This window comes from Trichosurus vulpecula, chromosome 1 (assembly GCF_011100635.1).
Source record: "Trichosurus vulpecula isolate mTriVul1 chromosome 1, mTriVul1.pri, whole genome shotgun sequence".
In the NCBI taxonomy this organism is placed as follows: domain Eukaryota; kingdom Metazoa; phylum Chordata; class Mammalia; order Diprotodontia; family Phalangeridae; genus Trichosurus; species Trichosurus vulpecula.
Window position 1 is genome coordinate 294,888,590 of NC_050573.1, and position 23,875 is coordinate 294,912,464.

At 38.7% G+C, this 23,875-nt stretch overlaps 1 protein-coding gene across 5 annotated transcripts in view; it reads right to left on the reverse strand.

The window, feature by feature from the left end:
- Positions 1-23,875, reverse strand: part of PEX2 (peroxisomal biogenesis factor 2) — a 33,201-nt gene that overhangs the window by 3,529 nt on the left and 5,797 nt on the right. The window contains exons 1-2 of one of the 5 annotated variants that reach the window (XM_036758451.1): positions 22,641-22,805; positions 24-148 (exon numbers count right to left, since the gene is read on the reverse strand). The gene's annotated coding sequence lies outside the window, so the exon portion shown is untranslated. The other 4 variants (XM_036758460.1, XM_036758479.1, XM_036758486.1 and 1 more) reach the window with 4 other exon arrangements.

Here is a 23,875-nt window from a genome sequence, read left to right on the forward strand (position 1 = left end):
GAGAAATAGGCATACATACTCACATAATCTGAAGGACAGTGACTGGTTTGGTTTGCTGTAATAAGGCACTGTATTGGTATTCAATAGATAAGCATCCACATTTTGGCTGCATCACCGGAATACCACAGGTTAGAATACCAGGATGAATCTAATAAGATGAAAATAGGGATAAAATTTTATACCTGGGTTTGAAAAATAAGAACAGGATGGAAGGGGAGACATTAATTTACCTGAAAAAGACCTGAAAGCTTTGGTGACTCAAGATCAGGCATCAATATATGAAAGTCAAAAGGTAATACAAACTTCAACTGCATTAATTAAAGCACAGCATCCAAGACTACAGAAGCATAATCCTTCAAATGAATAAATAAGATTTTATGAAGTGCCCATCATGTGCCAGGCACGGTGCTAGGCAATATAGATACCAATCCAGAAATGAGACAGTAAGTGCCCTCAAGGAGGGCAACCGGGAGAACAACACATATAGCAGAGTGCCAGGGAAAGGTTGGGGAATCAAAGGAATGGTGAACAGAGTCAGAGTGCAGTCTGCTGTCAATGAACTTTTCAGAAGCAATGGCAGGACTGATTTGCTCCAGACAAGAGGCAGAAAGAGTGGGTGGGAAAGTGCAGAATGTGTAATGTGGCAAGATGTACCAAGATGTCTGTGGTAAGTGGATACGAGAAATGGTCTAGCCTGGGTCAGGCACATTAATTGAGGCAAGTTTGCACTCATTCACTGGCCAATCATTGCTCAGAAAAGATTAACTTACTCAGGGAAGGAGGCATGGTTTCTGGTGGGGAGTGGAAGAGTAGCCAGGTGAATGGTAAAATATTCCAAGCTTTCTAGTGTGGATGGCTATGTATTACTGAAAAGATTATGGGGAATGAGTGAGGTGGGAGAATTAAATAAATATATGGCACCATATTAACTACCTTATATCACTATAAAGGGTATCCCAAAAATCTTATTGCAGCTTTAAGTTACTAAAACTAAAACTGCACTAAAATTTTTGGGATATTCTGTATTTCTTCATAGCCTGAGTCTGAATTCCAGATTATCATAAACTATTTTCAATCCCAAATAGACTATGTTAAAATAGCATGAGTAAAAAGAAGTGTTGAGCATCAGCTGAATGATTAAAGGAAAAATCAAAGTATACCTATATTTTAATATCTGGAATTCCTAAGGAGCAGAGACACAGCAAACAACCTGTAATCTTGCTACATACATGATATGTCAATGGCAATCAGCTGGCAAGTATTTACTACGTGCCAGGTACTGTGTTAAGCACTGGGGACACAAAGAAAGGCAAAACTATAGCCCCTGCTCTCAACGAGTTCATTATTCTAGTGGGAGAGCAGCATAAATAGAAGGTAATCTAAATGGCAAGGCACTAGTAGTGGCTACGCAACAGACGGAGGGGACCACTTGGAAAGGCCTTCAGAAAGTGGGATCTGAGCTGTCTCCTCAAGGAAGCCAGAAGTCAGAGGTGAGGAGGGATTGTATTCCAGGCATGGAAGACAGTCAGTGAAAAGGCATGAAGTTGGGAGATGGAATGTCTTTTGAGAGGAATGCAAGGAGACTGGAGACATCCAATCACAGAGTATATAAAAGGGAAAGACTGGAAAGATAAGGGGACACCTTATTAACGGTTTTAAATGCCAAACAGAGTTTCAGATTTGTTCCTGGAGGTGTTAAGGAGCCACCAGAATTTTCTGAGTGGGGAGGAGGTATGATGTAGTCAGACCTGTGCTTTAGGAAGATCACCTTGGCAACTAAGTTGAAGGATGGACTGGGGAAAGCCTTGATGTAGTAAGACCAAACAGAAAGCTACTGCTGTAGTTTAGGTATTAAAGTGATGAGGGCTGGTAAACAGGAGGGCTGTGTGAGTGAAGAGAAACTGGCAATTATCCAAGACATGTTTTAAAGGTAGAAATGATAAGACTTGGAAACAGACTGGATATGTGGAGTGAGTATGAGCAAGTAGTCTAAGGTATCATCAGGGTTACAAGTCTGCATGACTGGATGGTGGTACCTTTGACAATAACAGGGAAGTTGGGAAGAGGGTAGGGTTTGGAGAGAAAAGATAATGAGTTCTGTTTTGAACATGCTGAGTTTGAGATGTCTATGAGGCACAGGTTTAAGACATACTAGAGACAGTTGATGATGAGATACTGAAGTCAACTAGGCCAGGAAACCCAGAGAGGAAGAAGAGAAAAAAAAAAAAGACTGGCAAGCAAAAGGATCTAGAATTTGAAAGGACTTTAAAGGTCATCTAATCCAACACCCTCATTTTATGGATGAGGAATCTGAGACCCAGGGAGACTAACGAACTCCACCAACGTGATCTAATTCCAGAGTCAGTACTCTTTTCATTGTAACATGCCGCCTTCAGTCTTAGGGGATCACTCTGTATCATCAGTTTAAAGTAATACCTGATGCAGAAGGCTCTTAATCTTTGGATTATCATCATGGACATGGGTTTCAAGTGGAGGGGAACTTTGTGGGATTTATTCTGTTCCACAGCTGGTCTGGGAGACAGCAGTCTCTGAATATGGGCTAATCCTGAAGATACAGAAAGTGCTGGGTTTAGGCGCCTCAAGATTTCTTGTTAAGTGCAATATGAATTGAGAAAGATACAGAGGGAGACAGAGACAGATAGTCTGATACTGCTTGAATCATTACGATGAAGCTACTTAATTAAAGTAAGTTTGGATCAACTTTCATCTTCAGTGATAAAGCTCCCCCACTAGAATGTAAACTCCTGGTAAGGATTATTTCATTTAAAGTATTAATAAAATAATCTCCAGTGCCTAACAGAGTGCCTGGATCACAGTAGGTGCTTAATAAATCTAAGTTGATACACACACACACACACACACACACACACACACACACACACAATCTTTCCAATTGCTTCCCCTGTCCCTCGTCCTACACTACATGTACTGCTGTCATTTGAACTTAGGAGTGAAAGAAAAGGTATAAGAATTCTGTGTAAGAAGTCCACAGGCAGATTTCTGGTTGAGGTCGTAACATTTTGATACTTTTATTTAAAAGTAAAAGAATGTCAATGAATTATTAAAAAATGAACAGTAAAAGAAGTTCAGAAGAAGATAGGATAGCACTGGAATTACCATGTCAAATCTGAATGATACAAAAAAAAATCACAATGGCCTCAAGATGTACGTAGTGGGAAAAATAGCAAACTGTACATGACAGATATTTTCAGTTGCAAATACAATCTCCTTTTTTGTTTTTCTGCATATGTCCATGTTGGATGCTGTTTAAGTTTATAATAACAAAGAAAACTTAAAAGAAAAAAGGTAGCAATATTTTATAGAGCAGTCCAGCTCTCTCAAATACACTTCAGGAAATATGTCTGAAGGGACACCATAAAGAATGATCATCAAGAACACCAAAAAGAAACAACAGTGAACTCCTCCATAGAGGTCAGGATTGTACCAGCCAAAAGCCTACGAATTCTTAGAGAATGAAAAGAGAGGTAGAAGGCAGTCTGAACTATCCCAAAAGGTTTAGTGTAGACCCTCTGAACAGGAAGGGGTATATGGAGTGGGAGAAGCCTACAGTCACTCCAAGATAGGATGGGCTGCAGTGAGCCTGTACTCAAACTGTCCTCAGAGAGCCTTTTAAAAACATGGGTTCTCATAGCCACCATGTATCAGGTGAGGCGAAAGCACAACAGAGGGGATATTAGCCCTGAGATGTTGAAGCAGCATGGAGGGCCACAGAGCCAGTCTCCATAGGTCACTGCTAAAGGAGCCACAACTGGTAAGGAGAGCCATGGAGCACTCAAAGCCACAGGAGACAAAGTGAGCTCAACAAGGCATACACGAGGGGGTAAGGTAAAGAAGGAAGAGGCGGAGAAGTAAAGGGATGACAGCTTTGGGAAGAAGCCTAAGACCAGGGTCACCTCCATCATTTGAAAATGGCCTGTCAGGGCCAAACCAGCTCCCAGTTGAGGACTTTGTGAATATCTGAATTAGTATTGGAGAGAAAGCAACAGCTGAGAGTGCAGCAGAGGCTGAGGCCTGGTACTGGAACCCCTATGCAGAACTCTAGTGGTATCAAGACTACAGTGGAAAGAAAACCCAACAGGAACCGTATACCACATTCAAGAGTTCATGAAAAAGTAAAGATGAGACGTAACACAAAGTCTCAATGCAGAAACTGAGTATGGAGATATGAGGAAAGAGAAGTGGCAAATAAAATGAAGAAATACCATGAGTTACAAGAGGCCTAAGAGGTTAACCCAGAAGAGATTATGTCTACAAGTACAGTCTTAGAGAAAAGAAAAGCTTAGCCACAATGACATCAAGTGCAGCCGGAAGAAATGAAACAAAGGATAATGTCTGAATAAACAGCAGTATATGAATATAATGGAATATTATTACACATTAAGAAATGACCAGAGGGGTGAAGCCAAGATGGCAGCTGGAAAGCAGGTACGTGCCTAAAGCTCTCCCCCAGGACCTTCCAAACGCCTATAAAAAATGTCTCTGAACAAATTCTAGAACTGCAGAACCCACGAAATAGCAGAGGGAAGCAGGGCTCCAGCCCAGGACAGCCTGGATAGTCACTGGGTAAGGTCTATCACGCACGGAGCTGGGAGCAGAGCAGAGCCCAGTGTGGGCTGCGCCCAACCAACCAGACCAGGAGCCAGGCAGAACAGGCCGTAGTGCCCTGAAGCAGTGAGCTGTGGCAGTTACCGGACTTCTCAACCCACAAACACCAAAGACAACAGAGAAGGTTAGTGGGAAAAAACTGTGGGGATGGAGTGAAAGGAGTTCACGGTTTGGCCTCTGCCCTGGGGGCAGCGGAGGTGGTGCAGCTACAGAACTACAACTGCAGTTGCTTCAGGCCCCAGGCCCACCTGCTGGGAAGAATTAAGTGGTGGATCCCACTGAGAGTGCAGAGCCTGCTGAGATCTGAGTTGGTCTGGGTTGGCGGTTATTGGGGGAGGAGGAGCACTGGTGTGGCAGTTCTTGCTGTGTAGAAAAAGCTCTGAAAACATCAGGTCAGCCCCTCAAGCTTGGGACAAAGCACTCTCTACTCTACAAGCAGTCATACCCCCACAAAAAACTCAAGGGTTAAGTAGTTGGCTGGGAACACGGCCAGGAAGCGAAAATGGACTCAGATTCAGACTCAGACTTTGGAATCTTTCGTTGGTGACAAAGAAGACCAAAACATATAGCCAGAAGTCAACAAAGTCAAAGAGCTTACATCAAAAGCCTCCAAGAAAAACATGAACTGGTCTCAGGCCATGGAAGAGCTCAAAAAGGATTTGGAAAAGCAAGTTAGAGAAGTAGAGGAAAAATTGGGAAGAGAAATGAGAAGGATGCGAGAAAACCATGAAAAACAAGTCAATGACTTGCTAAAGGAGACCCAAAAAAATACTGAAAAAAATACTGAAGAAAACAACACCTTAAAAAATAGACTAACTCAAATGGCCAAAGAGCTCCAAAAAGCCAATGAGGAGAAGAATGCCTTGAAAGGCAGAATTAGCCAAATGGAAAAGGAGGTCCAAAAGACCACTGAAGATGATACTACCTTAAAAATTAGACTGGAGCAAGTGGAAGCTAGTGACTTTATGAGAAATCAAGATATTATAAAACAAAACCAAAGGAATGAAAAAATGGAAGATGATGTGAAATATCTCATTAGAAAAACCACTGACCTGGAAAATAGATCCAGGAGAGATAATTTAAAAATTATTGGACTACCTGAAAGCCATGATCAAAAAAAGAACCTAGATATCATCTTTCAAGAAATTATCAAGGAGAACTGCCCTGATATTCTAGAGCCAGAGGGTAAAAGAGAAACTGAAAGAATCCACCGATGACCTTCTGAAAAAGATCCCAAAAAGAAAACTCCTAGGAATATTGTTGCCAAATTCCAGAGCTCCCAGGTCAAGGAGAAAATACGGCAAGCAGCCAGAAAGAAACAATTTGAGTACTGTGGAAACACAATCAGGATAACACAAGATCTAGCAGCTTCTACATTAAGGGACTGAAGGGCTTGAGATATAATCCAGAGGTCAATGGAGCTAGGATTAAAACCAAGAATCACCTACCCAGAAAAACTAAGTATCATGCTCCAAGGCAAAATATGGATTTTCAATAAAACAGAGGACTTTCAAGCTTTCTCAGTGAAAAGACCAGAGCTGAACAGAAAATCTGACTTTCAAACACAAGAATCAAGAGAAGCATAAAAAGGAACCTGAAGAGAAGTGGGAATGGCTTGTCTTCCTTCTTGAACCTGGAAGCCCCTAAAGACTGGATCTCCCCTCTCTTCAGCCTTCACCAACCTGGCCTGTCTCTTACACAAGTGCAGGCATTGAGCAATCAATCTTCACCAGCGAAGATAGTGTCCCATGAAACTGCCCTTTTGGGCCAAGGGTTAGATATGTATTTTGAATCTGCTTATCTGTATTTGATATCTTCTGTGTCTCTTCACCAGCCCTTCCCCCAAGAATGTAGACTATAAATTTCTTGAGGGTAGGCACAGTTTTGCTTTGTCTTTATGTAACTGGGCTTCCATGTGCTCAAATATATCTTCCATTTGAATCTGCAGTGCCTGCTCAATAGGTATTTAATAAAAGCCTGTTGAATTGCAAGAAAAAAAAAATCTGGGAAACTTCCATAATAACCAACCATTTGATTTAGGATAAGATAAATAGTTCAACTGCTCCAAGCAATTTGCCTTTTCTCCATATGTAGAAATCTGAACAGATAAGATCCCAGATGGGTATGGATTATGAATAAAATCTTTTAATGATGGATTGTAACTATCTAAATTTGTGTATTCAAAATGGTGTTTTAAAAAATAACTAAAATTGGATGTCAGCTGTTTTTCTTTAAATAAAGATAAAGAAATCCAGTTATTGGATGCAGGAAGATAATGCATTAGGATAAATGTGCTTTATGACAGTTTGGTGGCTCAGTGGATAGGTTGGACCTGGAGTCAGAAAAACTTGAGTTCAAATTTGGCCTTAGACACAAAGTAGCTTTGTGAACCTGGGCAGGTCACTTACCCTCTGTCTTAATCAACTGTGGAAGGAAATGGCAAACCACTCCTTTATCTTTGCCAAAAATACCCCATGGACAGTACAGTCCACAGGGTCATGAAGAGTCAGAAATGACTAAATAGTAACATGTTTCTTGAAAATGGGCAATTTATTGTTTTCTTTGCATCACTGGCCCCTAACACAGCAAAGGTTCTCAATAAATGTTTGTGCAACTGAGTTGAATCAAAAAAAAAAGGGAAAAAAAAAGAAATGATCAGAGGGACATCTTAGGAGAAACCTGGGAAGATACATATGAACTGATTCATAGTGCAGGGGGCAGAGATTCTCTTAATTTAAACTTTTATCTACACCACTGTCTAATACAGTGTTATATACAGAGTCAACATACAACAATAAGAGTTAACTAAAAATGGAGTGGGCTGCCTCTGTATGTAATGGTTTCCTCTTTGGAGGTCTCCAAGAAAAGGCTGGTTGACTCTTAATTAGATATATTGTAAAGAGGAATCTTTTTCAAATATGTATCAGTCTAGATGGCCACTGAGGTCCCTTCTACCTACAAAATTCTGTGATTTCATGAAATGTTAACCATATTTTGACCACTCCCATATTCCACCCATTTTTGTCAATCCATTTCACAAATATTTGTTTTAATATTTAACTCTCCCTCTTGTGCTCAAAAAGTGCACTTTCTTGGAGTTGGATTTTTCTCACCTCATATTCACTTTTCAAAGCTTTGCAACTTGGCTTCTGACCTTATCACTCAACTGAAAATGCTCTCTTTAAGCTTATCTTTTCTCAGTCCATATTCTTCTTGACCTTTCTGTAGTATTTGACCCTGTAAACCACCCCTAGACACTATCCCTACACTGTGTTCTCATGACACCCCTCTCTCCTGGTTCTCTACTTGTCTGGCTGCTTTTCGGTTTCCTTTGAAGGATTATCATTCACATCATTCTCATACATGGTTGTGCCCTAGGCCATTCTTCTCTACCGGGTGTGTGTGTGTGTGTGTGTGTGTGTGTGTGTGTCCAGTCTCAGGCTGTCCCTTATTACCACTTATTTATGGAACACTCTCACCTGAATGTCTCATAGGAGGAGTCTCAAACTCAGTATGTTCAAAATATAATTCATTCTTGCCCCAAATCATACCTTCTTCAGTAATCTCTATTTCTAATGAAGGTACCAACATTCTTCTAGTCATTCAGGTTTGCAACCTTAGAGTCATCCTTTGTTCTTCCTTCTCCATTATTTCTCACATCCAAACAATTGTCTTGTCAATTCTATTAACGTATTCCAAACGAACGTATTTTACATTTGTCCCTTCTCTTCATCCTCCTCATAGTCACTCATTACTTTTTACCCAGACAAAACAGTAACAGTCCCATTTCCCTATTTCTAACCTCTCTGTCTTCTACAAAGATGACAAATTCTCAAGATGTAGGTCTGATCATGTTACTACCCTGCTAAACAAACTGCAGTCACTCTCTGCTGTCTCTAGGACAAAGCCCAAACCTCCTGTTTGACCCTTACATCTTCCAACATAACATTACACACTCCAAGTTCTAGGCAAACTTACCTACTTCATTGTTTCCTTCCCAAGTCATTCCATCACTCCCCTCTGTGCCTTTTGCCTGGAATGCACTCTACCTTCAATCTCCACCTCTGAGAACTGAGCTTCAAACTACAACTCTAGGTGTGATATTCTACAGGAAGCCTAACTTGATCTCATCAGTTATTAATATCTTCTCCCTGGAAATTCCTTTGTATTCAACAAGGTATCCCAAATTAAAACTGCACTAAAACTTTCAGGACACCCGAATTCATTTTCTGTGCCCACGCACAACAGAATATGAGTTCTTTGAAGACAAAGATTATTTGATTTTTGTTTTTATATCCTCAGAAGTTAACACAGTGCCTGGCACAAAGCAAGTACTTAATAAATGCTTGTCGAACTGAACTGAATGGATTGTTATAATTTTAAGCTCACTGTATAATCTTACTAAACTACCTTGATTTGACCAGAATTTTTTTTTTTTGGGAGGGGGGAAATCCCACATTTTTCTTTACTCCAGACATGCTACCTCATCCTTTTAACATTTTCTTCCCCTTTTCCTGACCTTTTAAGATCCTAAAAATTAAACCTTGGTCAAATATTTCTAGTCAACAAAAACTGGGGAAAAAAAGTCCAACCATCAACTATTATCTCTTTAGCAAAGAGATAGCACAAGTCTGAGACATGTGATGGGAATGCTTAAGGCAAAAAGAAGACCAGATGAAAGGTATAACGTCCACTAAGGTTAGAGTGATTAACTTGTCACATAAATATGTTTAAGACAAAATGATCCTGCACTAAAAACTATTAAAGAGGTCTCCTGCTGACATTTTATCACCAGGCATGTCACGTTGCTTTTCTTTCATTGAAAAACAATTGAAAATCAGTTTACCAAGAACAGTAATATATATAATCTCTTTTTAAAAATAATACATGCTTTGTCTTATTGTGTTTCCAAAAATCAAAAGTGCCTCTTATATAGCATATTCCATAACCAAAACAAATTAATGTATATCACTGAGGAAACAGGAATTTCTCTGGATGTATTTTAGAGCTTTTATTGAGTATTGTACAAATTATGAATGAATATATTTTATTTAGAAACATGTTATTGACAGAAATTTATCAATAATAATGTGGGTATTGTCAAGGGCCTGTCAATATTAATGTAATTATGATTAAGGGGATAACATGGATTTTAGCTATAATACCAAGTAACATCTCCTACATTGCTGCTATCAATATAAGCCATTATTATTGACTTGTTCTGAGACTCTCAGCATTAGATGTATTACCATTAGGCATATTTGTCAATGCGTACTGCCTACAAAAATTCTACATTCAAATTTACAGGTCTGTAAACCTTGTCAGCAGAAATACATGATTCTCAAATAACATCTAAGGTCTTATCTGTCCCACAATCTTCCTTGCTCCTGCCCCAACACATACTTACACCCAAAGAGAAGCTATACTACTCCAATTCTACAATAATAAACTAATTTCTACAATGTTGTGCTCTTCCAACTCTTCTGGTAGTCAGAGGATGAGCCTCAATGTTCCATTAGCCACTTCAGTTTTTAAAAAAGCTTAAGGTGAAATATACATATAACCAACCCTAAGGGAAAGGGTTGGGGACATTTATGCAAATTTAATTCTGTGATTGGAGACTGCTAAGCTTCTTGCCCATACCCAAATATTTTATTTCCTTTGTGTAGTCAGACAGATTTACTGTCTATTGTATTGAAATCAATACTAATAAATGGGACATGCATCAAAGAGGGATTTAGCAGGACAGCTATTCCCAGAACACATTACAAATATGGGCTAAGAGAACAAGTTATCACTAAGTCTCATTAGGAATATTGTGACTTTCTGGACAGTAAACAGGACTGGAAGTGAGAAACTGAGTTCAAATCCTACCTTTGTCACTGACTTACTAAATGATTGTATGCATGTAACGGCTCTTAATCCCCTTCATTTCTTCCCCTTGCCTACCTCCTTTAGTCTAAATAAGAAGGGGTTACTTTATTAAGATACGGCGTTTCATTATTCTAAATCCTAATGTTCATTTTAAAATTGTGCAGCTATAGCTTTAACAAATTTAAAATGCCTAACATCTTTTTTTTTTTTTTACAATTCTGCCAGCTTGTCTCCTTAAGTGTTCGTCAATAGTGCTATATTTTACAAGTTACATGATTCTAAGAACAGTAGATTATTTGGTTAAAAATTAAGGGCAATATCAACATCTTTTATGTTTTATTAATCTTTCTGAAAACTATCACAATACTTATTTTACTTTAAAAGTAGTAATTGTTGAGTCGTTTTGATTGTGTCTGACTCTTCATGACCTCATTTGGGGTTTTCCTGGCAGAGATACTACAGTGGTTTGCCATTTCCTTCTCCAGATCACTTTACAGATGAGAAACTGAGGCAAACAGAGTTAAGTGACTTGCTCAGGGCCCACAACTGGTATGCGTCTGAACTGTGCCACCTAGCTGCCCCTCAAAAGTGGACATACCTGTTATTTTCACTCAATCCCTAGACAAATTTTAATTGAACATCACACTTTTCATTCTCTTTCTGTAACTGTGATGCAGAATCTTGAGATAAAAGAAATATTGTAGAACTGATGCTTGAATAATCATAGAACGAGTTTTTAGGTTAAACCTGTGTTCTAGAGAACCAGCTCCGTCACTTACGCATTCAATGTTAGTAGTATACGCCTCAGTCATTTCATCTGTAAAACACTTACCCTATCATCCTCACAGACTTGAAATCTTCACATTGAGATCTCAAAAGGAGGAGAAAAGCCAAACGCATTAAATAGTGAAACAGTTATTTTTACCTTCAGGAATATCTAATGGAAAGCATGGATACAGGGAGGGAAAGAAACTAGAGCACAGTAAAAATCAAAGAATAAATGAGACAATGCATTGACAGGATTAGGTGATGAAGGAAAAAGGAAGATCAGGTAAGAAATAAAGCCAAACCTAAAAGACATTTAGAAGTACAAGGGAAACAGAAAGTGTAGGTATGCTCAAAAGATAAAAATAGATGCATTAAGTCGACACAGAACAAACAAGAAGCTGTGGATAATGGAAGAAGGTATTTTTTTAAAATTTATTTAAATAATAGAACTCTTTCAAGAGCCAAAATAGTTACAGATCCAGGGGCAAGGGCATGGGCCTGTGCCAGGATTCTAATCAAAGGATGAAGAAATAAGTAATTTAGAGGCAGACGTCATAGCCTGAGAAGTAAACAGTAAGATTAAACTGTTGGAAGGAAAGTGCTCTAGGGCCTAATTACCCCACAGCTGAGTACTGCAAGACTTTTGAGGGCTGTTTAAGCAGCTCTTTGGCAGCAGTTTTCAATGGCATATAGGAGAAAGGCAAAATGACCAAAAATGAGACAAGAACTATTAATAATGAGAATTAAAGGTAAAGTACTAGAAATTGGAGACCACTGGCATCACTCAACATCATACAAGACTTAAGCCAGTATCAGGCTGCAAATGCTGGTAAGAATAAAATACAGGATGATACACAAAATTTAAAGGTTTGCCATTAAGGGATGGAAAATGAGTGGGATTTTTGGTTGTAATTAATAAGACTAATGAACTTTTGATTATTTAAACCATGACTTTCTCTTCAAGGCCTCACAAAAGTAGAATGTTTATGAAACATGAACATATTCTATGCTAACAAGACCATCACATCATACCCTATGGTGGCCCTCAATAGGTAAGTTTTTTAAAAATATATATGTATGTACATAGATGTGTGTGTATTATATAACACACACACACACACACACACACCCTACCTAATAAATGAACATGGTATTCACCAGAAACCATTAGCAAACATGAGAGGAAGGAGTGTAAAGACTAAAAAAAAGAAGGCTACGTCCAGCTTAGGACTCCAGCATATATTACAATGCCAATAAGAGAAAAAGTTAAGTCAGTTGACTTCAGATGTGGGGTTCCTCTTCACTGGGGGGGCGGGGGGGGGGAAGAGATGGAGGTGGGGTGTGAGTGTGAGTGTGTGTGTGAGAGAGAGAGAGAGAGAGAGAGAGAGAGAGAGAGAGAGAGAGAGAGAGAGAGAGAAAGCACTCAGCAATGGCACAGCACAAAGAACATGGGTCTGAGTAAGGAAAACCAGGTTCTAGTCTTGGCTCTGCCACTAATCTGTGCCAGTTGTTTGATCTGTATAGGCCTAAGTGTTTCTGTCTGTATAAGGAGAAAGTTGCACTAGATTATCATTAAGGTCCCTCCTAGTTCTATAGTTCTATGATTTTTGTATCTCATTCCTTCCTTTATGAAATAATATTTCTAAGAGTAAGGTACAAAAGAAAAAGATGATGGGGAAAGATGTACAAATGCAATAACAGAACTTGTTTAGGACAGGGAGATCATACTTAGCTCTTCAGAAGCTTTAATTCCACAAGGAACACAAAGAGATTAAAGAAGAACTAAGTGTATAGATCAAAAATCAAAGAATAAAAGTTCAGAATAGATAGAAAGGGAAGAGAATGAATGAAAAGAACAAGGAATCTTTCTTATAGAAAAAAAGTACAGAAAAAGGAAAAAAAAACCTAAAAAACAAAATAAATTGAAAGGAAGTAGATAAAGGGGGATTTTGAATATACCACTTAACTGAGAAGGAGAAAAGAAAAGGAAAGAAGAGGGGAAGGATTAGATAAGTAAAAGAAAGAAAAATAGGAAAAACTACAAAACTAGGGGAAGGGCTGACAAAGAGAAAGGGGTGGAAAAGGTGGGTGAGGAGTGCTTGTGGGAATAGGGTTACAGCAATGTAGATAAGGCAAAACTAATGGTAGAGCCAACCCCTCCCCCTCCTCCTAAAACATCAATTAAAAAACACAAGAGACACAAATAGGGGAAAATATAAACACAACTCTCATAACTTTAAATGTGAATGGACTGGGGGAGCTGGGTGGTACAAATGGATAGAGCACAGGTAGTGGTGGGGAACTGGCGGCCTTTAGGCCACATGTGGCCTTTTAGGTACTTGGCTTCAGACTTTTGACTGTTTCCAAGTTTTACAAAACAAATCCTTTTATTAAGGGGATTTGTTCTGTGAAGTTTGGATTCACTCAAAAGGCTGCACTTGAGGACCTAGAGGGCCAAATGTGGTCTTGAGGCCACAGGTTCCCCATCCCTGGCACAGGCCTTGGAGTCAGGAGGACCTGAGTTCAAAGCCAGCCTCAGACACTTATTTGCTTGTGTGACCCTAGGCAAGTCACTTAATCCCAATTGCTTCCCCCTGCCCCTCAATGTAAATGGATTAAACAATATAATAAAACTCAAATGACAGTGGGGGAAAAAAGCATTATCTTATGGTTTCAAGAAAGATAATATAAGAAAAGACATACATAGAATAAAAACAAGAGGCTAGAACAAATTTACTATGCATAAAAAGTGGGAGATGCAATCATATCAGACAAAACAAAAACAAAAATTTACAATATGAAGAGATAAACAAGGAAAGTAAATTATGCTGAAAGGAACCATAAACAAACCAACATTAACATTCGACTTATGTGTTTCAAATGTCATAATATTTAACTTCATAAAGGAAAAGCAAACCAAATTACACAAAGGTATAGTAATACAAAAATAATAGCAGACTTTAATGTGTCTCTCTCAGATTTGGACAAACCTACTAAGATAAATGAAAGGGAAGATAAAGAAATAAACAGACTTGGAGAAACAAGAGCTAAAAGACTTAGTGTCTTCTAAATGGGATAACAAATGTATTTCTTAGCACCACATGGAACTTCTACAAAAACTGACCATATACTTGGGCATAGAGATATTCCAAACAAATGTGAAAAGATAGAAAAAGTAAACACATCCTTTACGGACCATAATACAACAAAAACAGTAATCAATTCAGAGAATACAAATAAAAGATACAGAATCAAATCCTAAATAATGAATGGTTCGAAGAAAAAAAAATCACAGAAATAATAATTATGTGAACAACAATGATAATGATGAAACAACATACCACAATTTCTGGAATGCAGCTAAAATAGTTCTCAGGGAAAACATTATGTTCCTAAAAATATGTTAGTAGGAGTATTAAATAACTGAAAAGTAAGAAAGTCAATAAATAAACCAAAACAAGCAAGAAAGAGGAGAAATTGAAAATCCTAAGAAAAATAGAAAAACTGCATCCGAGACTACAGAAATTAAAAAAAAATTCAAAACCGTTTTTTAAAATACTATCAAAATTGATAAACTTTTAGCGACTCATAAAACGTCAAAACAACAAAACAGCAAATGAATGAGGTCAAATCATAACAAATGCAGAAGAAATAAAAATAATCAGAACCTACAATGCAGTTATATAGTAACAAAATTACAAACAAAACAGAGGACTATCTTCAAAAACATAAAATAACAAAAATAACAAAAGACCAGACATGTTAAGCAATCTAATATCAGAATAAGAAATACAATTAGATGTAATGGAACTATCAGAGAAAAAGAAAACAAAAACAAAAGCAAAAGCTTCTGTTCCTGATGGGTCACAGGAGAATTTTATCACTTTTAATGAACAGACCAACAATTAGTACAACCATATTATTCTCAAAAACTGAAAAAAAAAAAATCATTTTATTAGATTCTTTTTTGAGATAAATACAGTCCTAATAGCTAAACCAGGGAGGGATAAAACAAAAAGAACTACAGACCAATATCATTAATAAATGTTGATTCAAAAATTGTAAATAAAATTTTGCCAAACAGACTACAGCAATTCAACAAAGAAATACAGGATGATAAAGGCAGATTTATATAAGGAAGGCAAGGATGGTTCAACATTAGGAAAACAATCAACATAATTATTAATATTAAAAGCAAAAACATCCAAAGTCACAATTATCTCAATAAGATGCTGAAAAAGCACTTGCCAAAATATAACACTCATTTGTCTTAATATTATACAAAGGATAGTTATAAAGAGGTATTTTTAATACGATAAAAAGCATGTATCTAAAACCAAAAGCAAGTTACCATATGCAATGGAGAATCAATAGAAACTTTGCCACTAAATAAAGGAGTAAAGCAAAGATGCTCCTTTTCCCTGCTAGTATTTAATAAAAGCTCTAAAAATGTAAGCAATAATGTTAAGGCCAGAAAAAGAAGTTCAAGATGTAAAGATAGGCAAAGGGGATAAAATTATCCCTACTTTCTGATGACATGACGGTTTATTTAGAAAATTCTACTGAATCACCAAATTTTTGTTATAAGGAAAGGCTTTCTGGTTGAGAAGAGGGAGAGGGATGATGCAGAAATAAAAGATATCAATGAAATCTATAAAAACAACATAATCGAATGTGTAAATAATGGTTAGAAATATATAATCAAAACAATTCTGAATTTTTACTTCATATACCTTGCAAACTGGAAACAAAGACTTGAGGTGGAAAAACAATTTGTAATTATATCTCAGTTCCAAATAGTGGAAATAAATGAATTCCCTGAAGTTGGTGCATTATTCGAATTTGTACTGCATGTTGTGCAGTGACCCCTGCGTGACCTCTGAAGGAGGTCAATGACAGAAAGGCCCATATCATAACATTCACAACAGCACTTTTTATGGTACCAAATACCTGGAATCATAGCAGATGTCCATTAACCAGGGAATGATTAAATAACTTGTGGTAAATGAATGTAATTAAATACTAAACATTAACAAATCAGTGAAACAAGAGAAAACTGATAAGAACTGATAGAGAATGAAGTAAGCAGAGCTAAAAAAATCACTATACATGATGACTAGGAGGTAAATGGAAAAGATGAAACAAAAGTGAACGCTGTATAAGTCAACAGGCATTTATCAAGTGCCTACTCTGTAACAGGAACTGTGCTGGCTGGATATAATTATGATGATCAAACTTGGCCCCTGAAAAGAGTAGAGGAAAAAAAAATGCACCTTCCTCTCTATGTGTATAAGAAACATTGCACTGTCATATATGGTCAAATTATTAGCTGAATTATTTGCTGAATTTTTTTTAAATTTCTATTTCTTCTTAAGTTTCATTACAGGATGAGTTGAAAAGTTATATTGTGGAAAGAATATGATATAAAAATAAAAGGTATCAATAGAAATAAAATTATTTTTTAAAAAACTAGTCTATCTAATGTTGAGGAGATTATCAGGTTGATTACTAGGTAACAAATTCTATTTTTAGCCCCAGAAACTCTTGAAGATCATTACAGTGGATGACAGTAGTCTAATGAGCTTCATAGTGTAGCAGGCAAATACCACACATTTTGGGGTCCTTTCTTCCACTTTTCTATAGATATGGAAGTCATTATCTCTCATTCTTAATTTCTCATTTACAGTAAACAGAATTGACTTCTCTTAGTTCCTGGCTCATTCCCCATAAAACTTTATGAATTCATTCACAGAAGAAATCAGTGGAAAATGGGACCAGCAAAAAATTACATGACTGATGGGACTGAATTCACTAGCTCAGGAGTGATCACATGCTTGAGATAAACCCTGCTTCATTCTAGAATCACCTTTCATGCAGTCATTCCTTGGACTCTTGTGATCTAAACTTGAGCACTGATAGATTCATCCATCAGATTAGGAATTGGTAATATTATTACATTATTGTCATTTCAGTGGTGTCTGCTTGTGACCCCATTTAGGGTTTTCTTGAAAGATACTGGAGTGGTTTGCCATGTTCTATTCCAGCTCATTTTACACTTGAGGAAACTGAGGCAAATAGGGTTAAATGACTTTCCCAGGGTCATACAGCTAATGTTAGGGGCCATATCTGAACTTAGGTCTTCCTGAATCAAGGCCCAATGCTCTATCCACAGTGCCACCGAGCTGCCCAATATTATTATAGCTAGCATTAATACAGCACCTACTATGCACCAGGCAGGGCAGTTAGGTAGCACAGTGGATAGAGTGCTGGGCCTGGAGTAAGAAAGCCTTATCTTCTTGAGTTCAAATCCTGCCTCAGACACTTACTAGCTATGTGACTCTGGGCAAGTCACTTAACCCTCTTTGCATCAGTTCCTCATCAGTAAAATCAGCTGAAGAAGGAAATGGCAAACCACTCTAGTATCTTTGCCAAGAAAACTCCAAATAGAGTCATGGAGAGTCAGAGATGACCGAAAAACATGTGCCAGGTATGGTGCTAAGTGCTTTACAAATATTATCTCATTTGAATTGAGTCACAGACATCTATAGGAATATTGGCATTGGCAAAAATCACAGATACAAACTGTAAAGAGATGTAGAGCAGGCAGAATAAGACTGTTAAAAGAACTCTGAATTTGGAGTCAAAAGACCAAAGTTCTATTACCCAACTGGGTAAGGTTGGCCAAGTCACTTAATGGGCCCACAGCTGTAAAATAAGGATAACATATTTACAGTACTTACCTCACAGGGCTATTGTGAGGTAAAAATGGGATAACAAATGTCAAGTGACCTGCAAATTGGAAAGCAATCAGTGTTGGTTATTATGTTATTATAAAATAAAACCAGAAAAATCTTCAAGTATTTGAAGGTCTGCAATGTGGAAGAGGGATTTGACTTATTTTCTTTGGTCCCAGATAGCAATAACCAGAAACAGGTAGAAATTGCAAAGAAGCCAATTTAGGCTTGATGATAGGAAAAACTTCCTAACCAAGCTATCCAAAAGTGGAATGGAATGTTTCAGGAGGTAGTAGGTTCCTCCTCACTGGAGGTCTTCAAGCAAGGTTAAATGCCTACTTTTGGGGAATGTCATAGTAGGGATTCTTTTTTGGCATGGGTTAGATTAGGGGATTATCAAAGTCTCTATTCCTCAACTCCCTGCAGAATTTTGTGATTCTGGGAAATGACAGGTAAACTATGGCTTAAAAGAAAATGTTTACAGGCTTTAGCAAAAGGGTACTGGGAAAGTTAAGTAACAAAGAATAAAGGTCCTAGACAAAGAGGCTTTCCAGGACAAGAGAAACATTAAATCATATAAGTATGTTAAAGCCAGAAGAGGTACTGGCAAGAATCAACTAAACAATCAACAAGCATTTATTAAGCACCTACTATATGCCATACTAGGTGTGGGGGATACAAAGACAAAAGTTAAACAGTTCATACTTAAGGATTTTACATTTTATTAGGGAAGACAACTTATATATCTATATATCTATATACTTATATATCTATAGATATATAAGTATATAAAGAATGAACACAAAATAAAAGCAATCTAATTAAATGCAAAGTAGCTAGGTGGGAAGAGGGCACTAGTAATTGGGAACTTGGAGAATCATGTGATAGTGCTTGTAGAGGGGATGCCCTGAAACAGAGGAAAGAAAAAATCAGAGGAAAAAAAAAAGAAAACTGATGTTTAGAGGAAATGAATAAATGATTAAATAAGGAATTTTTTTTCTTTTATAGTTTGGTAGTGAGTCAACAAGCATTTATCAAGTATCTGCTTTGTGCGAGGCAAAGAAAAGCAAAAAACAGTCCCTGCTCTTAAGAAGCTCTCAGTCTGATAGGGAGACAACATGCAAACAACTACATAAATCAAGACACATACAAGATAAATTGGAGATAATCTTTTAGGGAAGGATTACATTAAAGAGGGATTAGCAAAGGTTTCTCAGAAGAGGTCTAGTTTTAGTTGAGACCTGAAGGATGCCAGGGGAGTCAAGAGTCAAAGATGAAGAGGGAGAGAACTCCAGGCATGAAGGAGAGTCAGGGAAAACACACTGTTGGGAGATGGATTATGTGAGGGACAAACAAGAGGCCAATGTCACTGGATTGAAGATGTGGAAGGGAGTGAGGTGCAAAAGAATTATAAAGGATATATGAAACAGAAATATCTTTTATAACAGAAAATTTGTGACAAATAGATGACAAAGTAGGTAAAAGTGCTTTGAAAAGCATCAAGTTCACTCTCTCTCTCTGGTTATATACGGTATTTATAGCTTGAAGGAATCTCAGAGAATCTGGTCCAACCTCCTCATTTAACAGATTAGGAAATTTAGGTCCAGAGAAGTTGATTGATCAGTTCAAGTTCACTTAACTAGACAGTCTCAGATCCAAGAATAAAACTGTTTCCTGACTCCTAGCCATGTACACCTCCTGTACTATGCTACCTTAATACTGCTCAGCTCTGGAGGAAGAAGGGCTTTCATGGGAAATTATCCACTAAATTGGCACATTTCTTTCAAAACTCCATATTCTGCTCAAAATTTCCCAGCTTTAATCTCCTCCACTAAAAGTAAATGGTAATCAAGATAAAGTCAGAGAGAGTTTGTAAAGACAAAGGAAAAACAAATTAAAAACCTCAAACAAACAAAAAAGCCAATGATCTTCTGTCCATCTAGTTCACATCTTCCTTTAGTCTTCTATGATTAGAAAATTGTAGTGTATATTGTGGTTTTATTTTTCTAAGGTTTTCAGAAGTCAAGATTAGAAACTTCAACTCGGTTGGGATAAGAGACACACAACATACATGATTTTTCTGCCAAACTAAATACTCATTTTATGAAAATCTCTTTGACTTTTCATAAGATATCATGTATGTAGCATTTTCAATATTAAGACTTCAAACAGTGGGGGCAAACAGAATCGAGATTCTTAACTGACTCAAAGTCCTAACATAAAGAACTGAGATACAAGCAGTGCCAAAACCAACTTCAGAAGAATGTAAAACCACTAGTGAAAACTCTGGAAACAGTAAATTTCTAGAAGACAGAGATCCATGAAAACAAAGCTGAGAGGTTTGGCAGACAAGTGATTTTATGTTTCCCTAAGGAACCATTTTTGCTATTCACCTGTGTCCCCAATATACTTTCATCTTGTGACAATATTCTTTATTCTGTCTCACTTAGGGAAGTGACAGGAAACCTATTTGCTTAGTTCCTCATCATTCCAGACCACACAGGGATGTGAAAACATGGATACAGTAAGATGTGAGGGGAGAGAGGAAGGGAACTTTACACATCCCAGGAGCCTGGTTCCAAATGGCAGTAAACAGTCAAAGCATGGCATAACCTATGAATAGCTTTCAAGATGATGTGAATAACTTATCTGTTTTGCAGAAAGGCAAAACTGACGTAATGAAGTTACCACTGGACTAAAAAATCAGAAGCCTTGGGTTATCATCTTAGTATCACCTATTACTCTGAGTCTGCTTCCTTATTTGTAAAATGGGGATAATACCTGCACTTCTAGATCATGGGGGTAATATGAAGACGAAATGGATAGACATTTATCTCTCTTTCATTAAAGCTTTAAAATGGGCATTAGGTTGGCTCAAAGACTCTTACTTCTACCCACCTAAAGATTATTAGAAGTGTTCTGTAATTTATAAATATCAGTTTTATTATAATTATTACAAATATTTTCTTAATTAAAAAGTTAAAAGTCAAAATGAATTTGGTAAAATTTAAAAGGTAACAAAGTTAAAGTGAATTTGGGCCAACTCTCTGATAGAAATATTTATTTTGCAATTAAAACGGTAAGGGAGGATTTTTTAAAACTTTTGCAAGTGAGCCAAAATTTTAAATTTAGGATCAAATGTTTAGAATTGAAAAGGGTCCTTGTGAGGTAGGTCATTTAGTCCAATACGCCTATTTTGCAGACAAGGAAACTGAGGCCCAAAAAAGTTAATAAACTCACCAAGGTATTAAGAAGCAGAATTAGGCTTCAAATCCAAAATGCTATTACTGTACCAGCTTGGATCATGTCATTACCCTGCTATTTCCTCTTGGATAAAATGCAAACTTCTCTATTTGCCATTTAAGGCTCTTAATAATCTGGCTCCAGCATACCTTTCATGGCTTATTATATATTACTTTTTTACACACCCTAAGATCCTGCAAAACTTTTTTGTACGTGTTCCAAGAAACTGACAGCGTATGACACATAGTAATAAATACTTTTTCTTTCATTCATTCATTCATGCCTACTTGTAGTCCCTCCTACAAGTTATTCCATGCACCAACTCCAAGACTTTTCCTCCTGCCTCTGGTGCTTGAAATGCACTCTTTTCACTTCCACCTCTTAGAATCTGTCGCTCTCATCAAAGCTCAGCTCTAGAGCCTTTTTTTTAAACTGAGATACTTCCGGTTCTCCTTGGATACTAGTCCCCCCCCCCAACTGACTTTTGACCAATTTTTTATGTATGTACTTATTTGTGTACACACGGTCCCCAACCCCTCCCCTTCAAAAGTAAACTAGCAAGTAAACTACAAATATTCATATTTGATCCTCACAACAACCCTGATAGATGCTATTAAGATTTTCACTTTACGGTTAAGTAAATTGAGGCAGAGGTTAAATGACTTGTTCAAGGTCCCTCAACTAATAAGTATCTGAGGCCACATTTGAATTCCAGGTCCAGCACTCTACACCATCTAGCTGGTTTAGGTTTTTGTGACCCTACGGCTGGAACATAGTAGGAACTTAATAAAAGCTTGTTAATTGAAAGGGCACTTTATGCCACTGCATGGACTGTTTAAAAAATTATTTTAAGAATGAGGCAGTACTTCATAAACAGTGACACTGGAACTCTTAGCATCCTGAATTGTATTAAAAGGAATCAAAATTCCTCCTCCCCCTTTATCAGAAGCCAATTTGCAAATAACTGACCCCTCTGTAGGCCGGTTTCCATCGCTAATTATTTTTACGTAAACAGAGAAGCACCTGAAGTGAACATGCTTGTTGCAAAGTGTGAGGCACTTGCTGCTGAGGAACAGAATCGGAAAAGCCCGGGGATTCGTCTATCCGATTGTGATGCTGGCATTTTGACGGGGCCTTCTGGGATCTGGGAAGGCCTGGGCCCGTAAGAGCCAATGACCTCCCCCTCCCCCCAGGCCCAGCAGGTCGAAATTCCTCGAGGACTTGGGCAGAAGCTCCGCGAGCACCCGACGCGATTCTCCGAGCTCTCGGACTTGGCCTCAGGCACTTCAGGGGGTCAGGGAGAAGCGCGGCAGCTTCCGCCCAGTTTCCTCTTCCCCGCCCCTACGCAGTTGGGGCACTTTTGTTTGCTCCTACCTGGAACAGAGGAAGCCGGTCCGCGGGCGTAACCACGCAGGCCCGAGCTCGAGGACCGGGGCCCCAAATGGGCAACGCCCCGAGCGAGGGAGGACGAGGCGATTGGCCTGCCGGCTGTCAATCACTGCACGCACACGCGCGGATACCAAAGAGCAGACGCTGGCCGGAAAGATGTGAGAGAAACCACGGTCCAGGCTGAGTTTCTCGGAAACATGCTGTGGATGCTTCCCCCTCCCCCCTTGCCACCCCCCACCCACCCCCCCCCCCCCCGCCCCCCGCCCCTTTAGGCCGACCTCGGCTCCCCGAGGGGCATACTTCCGGAACCTGGGGCTTCCGGAGCGATTCCGGACCCGGAAGTAGCTGAAGCAAGTGGAGCACACAAACGCACACATACACACCAACTCACACCCACAGCCACCTTCCCACACCCTCCTCCCCCCTCCCCCGCACAAACCCTCCTCCCCTCCCCCAACCCAGATTTAGGCCGAGACCTGGGCCCAAAACGAACGATGAAACGCACCAAGGAAAACCGAAAACACGATTTGCAAGTTCAAAAGGCACGGTGATTGGTCAGTCAGCCACGTGGAAGTAAAGAAGCGCGCTGATTGGCCAACGATGTAACTAAAGGGCCGTACTGCTTGAGGGAGACCCAGACTTGTCAGTGTACCCTCAGTCTTCAAGGGTTTTAAAGAAGAAGGCACTAATAAAAATAGAATAAACTAGCGAGAATTGGAGGAAAGAGAAGGAATGATGGTGGGGGTGGGGGGCGAGGTGTGGGGAGAGGAAGGAGCTGTGGTGCCGAAGGAGCAAACGCCGACGGGGAATTGTCAGCTCCTCACGGAATAGCAGGCAGGGTTTAGAATTGGAAGCGGCTTGAGAGATGACGGACGGGGTTACGGACTCAGTTTACTGCGGACTGTGGCTACAGCGTTAGAGCGAAAAAGACCTTTTAGCAATTGGAGTTTTGGAGGAGCAAAGAGCCTCAAGATCTTAGCTTGCGGGTATCTAGTGCTGACGCATCGGTGTGGTTGCTTTTGATCAGCGCTGCACGGTAGCCCCAAAGAGCTTCACTAAGGGCTTGTCAGCTGGAAGAAAAGCTCTCCATTGTGTTCATGGGCAGGGACACATAAAGTCATAGGATTTTTAATGGGAAGAGACTTTTAGAGAAGCTCTAGTCCAGCCTCCCTCGTCCCAGAGAGGTTAAATGACTTGCCCAAGGTCACGCAGGTTTTTTA